This window comes from Gymnoscopelus microlampas (assembly GCF_963454915.1).
Source record: "Gymnoscopelus microlampas genome assembly, chromosome: 22".
NCBI lineage: Eukaryota > Metazoa > Chordata > Actinopteri > Myctophiformes > Myctophidae > Gymnoscopelus > Gymnoscopelus microlampas.
Window position 1 is genome coordinate 13,774,640 of NC_139959.1, and position 8,510 is coordinate 13,783,149.

The window sequence follows — 8,510 nt, forward strand, 5'->3', positions numbered from 1 at the left end:
TTTAAACAAAAATCATTCATTTATTATTATTTATTGCTATTCAATGTTCAAATGTACATCTTTGAGGCAAACAGTTATTTTATTTATTTATGTTTGTGTGGCATATGAAATCAAAACCCTAATCCTTATATTTCTGAATATTTACAATACATTAAAATTATTTCAGATTTATACTGATCTCACTCAACTAAATAGTTCCTATGGCTCAGTTTGACCTTTCCATGTAGTTCAGTGTGGCATTTGATTCATCTGATTCCAGTGACAAATGCGAACCATATACGCTGGAGGAACAGAAAAGGGTAGACCAGACACAAATGTAGGGTTTCTATTTCACTGCAGATGATCTCTGTCTTAAAATGACTGATCATGACCATTCACATAAAATTACCTATACAACAAAGACTTATTACAATCCGACTCAACAAAAATGTGAATAATGTATATGATGTATTAAACACTGTTTTAAAAATGCCATGGTCTGAGAGACAGTATTAGCTAGTTTATCTACATTTACTGAAATGCAGAGAATGTACTTAGATTTTCAGAGACAAAATGCAGTCTGCAACATTTCTATTCTCATTGTGTCCACTAGATGGTAGTGATACACAACTACAAGCCCCATTGGCCAGATGAGCTGGAGCTGTCACAGGGTGATGTCATCCTGGTGCTGTGCATCCATGAGGAGGAGAGGTGGTTTGGTTGGCTGCAGAACGGCCAGAGAGGCTACTTCCCCGCCTCCTGTGTGATGGAGCTGGGCCAGGTTGGTTGGCAGAGTCTGTTCATCAATGCAGCATTGATTATGATACACAATGGACTGTCCTGTTGTTCAGTGGTGGAAAAAGTACTCCATTTATTTTACTGAAGTAAAAGTATCAATACTGCAATGTAGAAATACAACAAAGTAAGTAATAATAAGTACGTTTTTAAATAATTGTAGTGGAGTAAAAGTATAATATTTGCCTCTGAGATGTAGTGGAGTAGAAGTAAAAGTACTGACATTTTTAAATACTCCAGTAAAGTAAAAAAAAAAACACCTCAAAATTGTACTTAAGTACAGTGCTTGAGTAAATGTACTTAGTTACTTTACACCACTGCTGTTGTTTCATGCTTACTGAATGCATATTTGATTCTGTAAGCTCTATAGGACAATGTTGATCTGTTCCGTTATGAACACCCTCATTCCACTCACTGTTTGTAGTTGTTCTTTATAGCACTGGTTCTCAAAGATCTGGAGACCGCCATGGGGTCCTTGAGGGGCTTCCGGGGGTCCCCCGCCAAAACAAAACAAACAGTTTGAACACATTTAATTTTTTGGCTGATCTACAAGCTTGCAATGTAATGTGGGCTTGTAGACACGTTGACATTTATTGACAAATGTTGACAACCCTTCCCTAAAATAACATCCTTTCAGTTGGGGGTCTGCAGCGGTGCAGTCAAATCGACATGAAAATGTTTGAGATAGAGATAATATGAAAGCAGAGAGATGGAGGAAGACCCCATGATAGAGTGTCCTTCTATTGTTTTAGTAAAGAACAAAGTCCTGAGGGGATACGGCAGTCTCATTTTTGTTTTGACATTGAATAGAGAGTTGTTTGTGGGCCTATGAAAGAAGATATGGCTCGTAGCAGCCATCATGTAGAGGAGTTCAGGATGTTAGTGGTAACCTCAGCCTTACACACAGCTCTGTTGGCTGCTATAGTGCCCTCAGGAGAATCCGCCTGCCAGGGACCCGCAGCGACCTGTGTCCCTGAGAAGCTGGAACTATGTGTCAGGTTTCCATCCTAGATGTGGAAGGTGAGTGTCTTCAGTCAGTGTATTAGAAAATATGAACTGATGCAACCGGCACACGCACGCACACACACACACACACACTCACACACACACACACACACACACGCACACGCACACACACACGCACACGCACACGCACACGCACACGCACACGCACACGCACACGCACACGCACACGCACACACACACACAAACACAGACACAGACACATGTACACGCACACACACATGTTCCCTCCCAAAACAAGTGCATATGCACACTTCACGTACACACCACCCAGCAGCTGTTCTACCACCGGAGCCACACACCCCATCGCCAAATCCAATCCCACTCCACTCCGCCCAGTGGCCCCTGAACAGGTGGCCCCCTCTCGTCCCTCATTAGTTGACAAAGCATGTAGATTATAGCCAACACCCCCCCCCTTCCCGATCAATCTCTTGTCATTGCACTGCTGCTCACTCACAGCACACAGGGCTTTGGGGGGATATTGCTTGATCCGATCAGAGTCTTGCAGGTTTTCCCTCTAAAAGTAAATGGGGTTCATGGCAGGGCTTTCACAGTTTTACTATGACATCCAATGTCATTACATTTTACAAAACTTTCAAATGTAATAAGATTTATTTAGAATTTGAGTCATATTTATTATTTATAATCGGCCTAATGGTCCATGTAACTTTAAAAGTGTTGTGTATTAAAAGTATCACTACTGGCACTATATGTGGTGTGAAAGAGAGGAGGTGTGAGTTTATATTTGACAGTCGGCCACACATACACAGACACATGCGCACGCACGCGCGCACGCACGCGCGCACACGCACACGCACACGCGCGCACACGCACACGCACACACACACACACACACACACACACACACACACACACACACACACACACACACACACACACACACACAGACACACACACACACACACACACACACACACACAGAGCCCTCTGTACAGCTCCGTGCTTGTCTTGTCTGCTAGCGGTGGAATTTGGGTCATGAGGAATAAACAGGGCCTTTGTGGTTGTTATTTCCTCTTTGTCCCCCAGTGGACACGGGCTGCAGACCCCCGGGAGGAGCAGCAGAGGAGGTGGAGGAACACGGCTGGAGGCAGGCCAAGGGGAGAGGGAGGGCCCCTTCCTGGGGCAGAGGCCCCAAGTCTCTCTGCCTCTGGCCTCACCGCCCCAAGCCCACAGCTCCCCGGGCCTGCTCCATAGGATCCTGTCCAAGCACCGGAAAAAGACCCAACGCAAGGGGTCCACCAACGGGGCCACCAACGGGGCCACCAATGGGGCCGCCAACGGGGCCACCAACGGGGCCTTCGAGGCTGACTGAGAGGCCCCTCTCGCTCTCTTTCTCGGTGGTGGCTCAGTGGCCGCGGTCCACTTCTGTCGGGCTGGGTCGGGGGAGTTGGTGTGGTTGGGACTGGGAGGTTATGTAATGTGGCGGGTTATTTTTTGAAAAGCTGACACGTTTTGTGAATTAAGTAATCATAGCGGCATGGAGTCTATCCTGCGCCTCTGCTCAAGGTGTAAGAGCTGCTTTTCTGCCAGCGCTGTGTTATGAAATATCAGGAGTAGTGTGTGGGAAATTGCAGTATTATAGTTTAATAACGGTGTAACATAGGGTAATATATAGCAATTGGTGGCTAAACAATGTTTCATTGATTGTCGTACAGCATTACACTTGTTCCACAGCTTTACTGCTGCTGCTGCTTAAGCCAGACACTGTTTCCAATATGTGTGCTTATTATTTGTTCCATGATATCATTCTTTTTTTTTCACAACTTGAACTGCTTATAACGAATGAATTAGAATACAGAATAAATAGATACACTGTACAGCATAGAATCATTATCACCATCTGTTTTTACATCTATAGAATAAATATTCTTATTTTTAATAAAAATCATCCAACCCTAACCCTTACTGGCTGGTGTATCTTTTTCATTTTATTAATAACATGCTCCCTTGTATTACCTCATACTTAAGTCCCTGTGAATTTTCCTTTGAACATTCCAGGGCCTCCCTTCTTTATAACACTGTTGTGGAAGGAAAAAAAACCTCTCTCCCTGTGAAAGCCAGTAGTGGGATGGAGGTTTTCTCAGCGCATCACCAAAGGGGCCAGTGATTATGCCTGTTGCCTGGGTGACTCCTAAGCAGCTCTCAGAAGTTCCTCGCGGTCTTCTGTGGTAGTAGCTCCCAACAAGGACCTCTAAGGGTGGGCTGGACGATTGCTTCCTTCCAGAGAACACAGAACACACACACACACACACACACACACACACACACACACACACACACACACACACACACACACACACACACACACACACACACACACACACACACACACACACACACACACACACACACACACACACACACACACACACACACACACACACACTCGCACACACCAGTTCTAATCTTAACCCTCACCTTGACCTCCATGGGACTGGGAATTGCACACCACCCCCCTGGTTTGATCAGTGGCATAATCCATTGTAGTAAACACTGTGGGAGTGCAGTCAAACTGGGGCCAGCGTATGGGAGGCATGTCTTGCACAGAGGATTGCGTAAATGTTAAAGCACGATCAGGAAGACAAAGTTACTTGTATTCTGAGGAAACTCTTGATTCATGCAGCACACATATGAGAGAGAGAGAGAGAGAGAGAGAGAGAGAGAGAGAGAGAGAGAGAGAGAGAGAGAGAGAGAGAGAGAGAGAGAGAGAGCTATTGGTTGCCTTTCACAGCTTCCCACTGTCAGTATACTGTTACAGTTCATCTTCAGCTAGTGCCTCTCTAATACAAAATAATTTAAAAATATTAATTAAAAAAAGTAATCACTTTAAATTCAATTAATGTTTGTTGTTATTGCTAGTGGAATGAAATACAAAAATAGTCAGAGTCAATGCATATAAACAAATTGAGAAGAAAAGAATAATTACGGATAAATAGGGACATTTAATGCTGTAATACTAAAGCAAAGGAAAGCCATACAAAAACAACAACATGCAAATATGAAGTGCAAAACTAAAGTTAAAGCTATGTAACTTTACTGAATTTGTGTCAATCCAGAAACAGGATCGTGTCAATGGTTGTGTCAAACCACACACTCTATGCCAGCCGGGAAACAACACACAACCACCCCAATTGTAAGTTACTAGAGGTTCGGGCCGCTACGTGGCCCTCACATCTAGTAGTGTATAGGCCCTCACATCGAGTAGGCTACAATATCGGCTATATACTATTATTCCTCGAATACAAACCCCTCAGGTAGAGGATGGCTTGCTCTGCGTTGGCCTGGTTGGGCATCATTGGGTTTTTACTATGCTGGTGAGTTATGATAGGATATGGTATAATGTTCATTTGGGTAAATGACTATTTTTCATGTTAGTGATGATGTTCTGCAGCCTCGCCGTTCTCAGTGTTCTGAAACAGGCCATGCCAGGGGAGATGGGGAGGGAGAGGGACAACAGCATGAAGAGGAGAGGTTCTCAACCCATGCTTCCCTTAACCTTGGGTACCGGACCCCTTATAGCAAGTGATATGAGGTCTCCATGTCTGCCTATTAAACGATGGTCAAAGAAGAGAATAATTAATAGGAAAGAGTATAGCACAGCAAAGGCTCATAAACCTTGCTTATAAGCTTACAATAATGAATTAATCAAATCACTTTACTGCATAATGCTGTGTTGGTAAATCTCGTATTGCTAAAATGACACATCTTGGGGACAGGATGTTACTGCAATACATACACACAAAAAGTTAGTGGTTGGTTACTGGACGCAAAAGTTACTGGACGCGCATTGGGTCATGATAACCTTGTATGACACAAGAGATGTCGACAAGACTGGTCACTCAGAAGTGGCAAACAGGATGAAGCAATGAAGAAATAGATGAGAATGTAATCTGAATCTAATCTGTTGTGGTTGGTTGTGTTATACTGTAGAACTGTAATTATCAATTATGTTGATGTACTATGATTTTGACAAAAGGATTATTGTGAATTATTGTTGATTGAATTCATTTTTTTTTACTTTGAGACTATGAGTCCTTCCCCAATATTGAATATTACAGACATAAATACACACAGTCGCTGTATGCGAAGCGAGACAGACACACACACACACAGCCGCTGTATCGCCGCTGTCCGTTTGTGGTGGAGAGTGATTAAACTCCTTTTCCTTGGCATTGCTGAAGTGTCGCCGTGCGACTTGGCGAGTTGAGTTGCAGCTGGTCCTCCTGCTGCCGTGTAGTCAATGCGTCCAGCGTGTGTGTGTGTGTGTGTGTGTGTGTGTGTGTGTGTGTGTGTGTGTGTGTGTGTGTGTGTGTGCAAACGGCACTGTTTGTTAGATTACTAAAAAGGGGAGGGGCCAATGGAAGCAACAGATCTTCAAGCTAACAACGACTCGCCACGCGATAGCTTGTAGATCTGTTCTGCAAAAGCGTGACTACATGGGTTGAAAACCCATAGGTGCAATGAGTGACGTATCACCACCACAGAGCTATAGGCTACACAGGCGTAAAAGGCACTTCCGCATACGTCACAGACTATTACTTGGTTGGTTTTGTCACAGGCCCGAAAATGGTGTTACACCAATGTGTTAAGTCGTCCGATTCTGTAACCATGTCTTCAGTGCAGTTGGCAGGACGCGACGGGAAGTAAACTGAATTCGATAGGTATAACTAAATATGGTGTAACTGGGATGCAGTTCCGCCACGTGATCATCGCTAACCAATCACAGAGCAGAGCTCGTCCGAGGTGAACGTGAGACTTCCGCCACAGATCGTCGTAGCTCAACTGTTTACACCAACGAAGAAGACATTTAGCGAAACACCCAACTCACCTCTCTCTGCATATGACAACATTGGAAGGCATTGGTAACTCATCTTAAACAGCACACTATCACTCTAGGTACCTCTAATAGCAATACTATATTTACTATTGTCTATTCAACAAGGTGACATGGGCCTATTCTGAACTACGATTGTACACAATGCAAGTATATTCAGGTATCACAACTAAAGTATAAATGGTCAAATTTAACAATTATCCAGAATTTATTTTTCCCATTTCAGGTAATTGTCAGAGATGATGATGATGTTCTGGGGACGGGTGGGGGGAGGGTTTGGGGGGACTGTATTTTGTCTTTTTGTTTTCTTTTTATGGTGTTTTTTGTGTAACCTGTCTTTTTTCCTTTTCCCTTAATCTGTCTTTTTCAGTTTGTCTTATTTAAAAATAAATAAAATAAAAAATGAGAGAAAAGATTATGATAATGTTCATTGTGCATATATATATATATTTTAAACAGAGTCAGTTCACGTTATGTAAAGAGATTACACTTGTAATATTGTAACCCCCCCCCCCCCCCCCCCCTGATATTACCCCAGTCTCAAAAAAATGTTGCTATAAAATGTGGATGTTTTTGCAACAGTATGTGGCAGTCTTCTAGCAGCCAACTAGTTTACGTCAGATGGTGCTGCTCACTCAACAAGTGGAAAGAGTGACCTATATAGCCAGGGCAGAAAGGCCAGCGTCCAATTTTGTCACATACCACACACACACACACACACACACACACACACACACACACACACACACACACACGCAATCAGGTCTGTGGACTTTCCCGCCTAAAGTGGCCTATCCCTACTGTGGGTGTCTTTGGGTGGAGGGGGAGGGGGGTAGCAGGGTGCCTGCCAGATGACTGCCCTGTCAGCCCTATAATGGGTTACCATCTGCTGTCTGGCATACACAAAGGAAAACAGTGTGTGTGTGTGTGTGTGTGTGTGTGTGTGTGTGTGTGTGTGTGTGTGTGTGTGTGTGTGTGTGTGTGTGTGTGTGTGTGTGTGTGTGTGTGTGTGTGTGTGTGTGTGTGTGTGTGTGTGTGTGTGTGTGTGTGTGTGTGTGTGTGTGTGTGTGTGTGTGTGTGTGTGTGTGTGTGTGTGCTTTGAGGGATTTGAGATTTTCGCTAGGGGGCTGGAGCCTCTCTTTCATGCCTTTCCCCCTCAATGTTTTATGTACAACATTTATGTACATGTACACACTATAGCAAGGTGACCTTTCTGACAAGAATTCAAGTGGATGTAGGACTCGTTTGAAGGCTAAATACAAAAGGGGAGCATTATTAACAACTTAAACCATACAGTAAATACTTCGTTCAATAGCGGAAAAAACTGGGCTACAAACACTACATGTTGTGAGCTTGTAGATCTATTTTTACAGAATGTTCATCAAATGTTCAACTATTTTTACCAAATGTTCATATTTTTTTTGCTGAATGTTCGCCTATTATGACTTGTCCAATATGAATAGGGGATGTTAGGGTTCATGTGGTTAATCGACGTTTTATCAAAGCTAATTTCACATTTTGAGATATCAACACTGAATCTTGTATGGTTTTGGTAGCACTCCAGTAAAGTCAATTAACCCCAAAGACTGCTCAGCAAGAACAAGGAACACAAGGTAGCAGAGTTACAGCCAATAACCAATTAATAGGTTTCTGACAGCTTTCACCCCGAGTATGGGTCACCCAATGACAAAAGCCAAAGTCCTCATTGTACAAGAGTGAGAGGGAAAAGAGGCAGGTTGATGTAGTGTGCATGCTGTGCCTACATGTTTGTTTGTGATTGTGATTGTGTGTATGTGCGTGCGCATGCGTGCGTGCATGCGCACATGCCTATATACATGAGCACTCTGGCTTCTCCAGC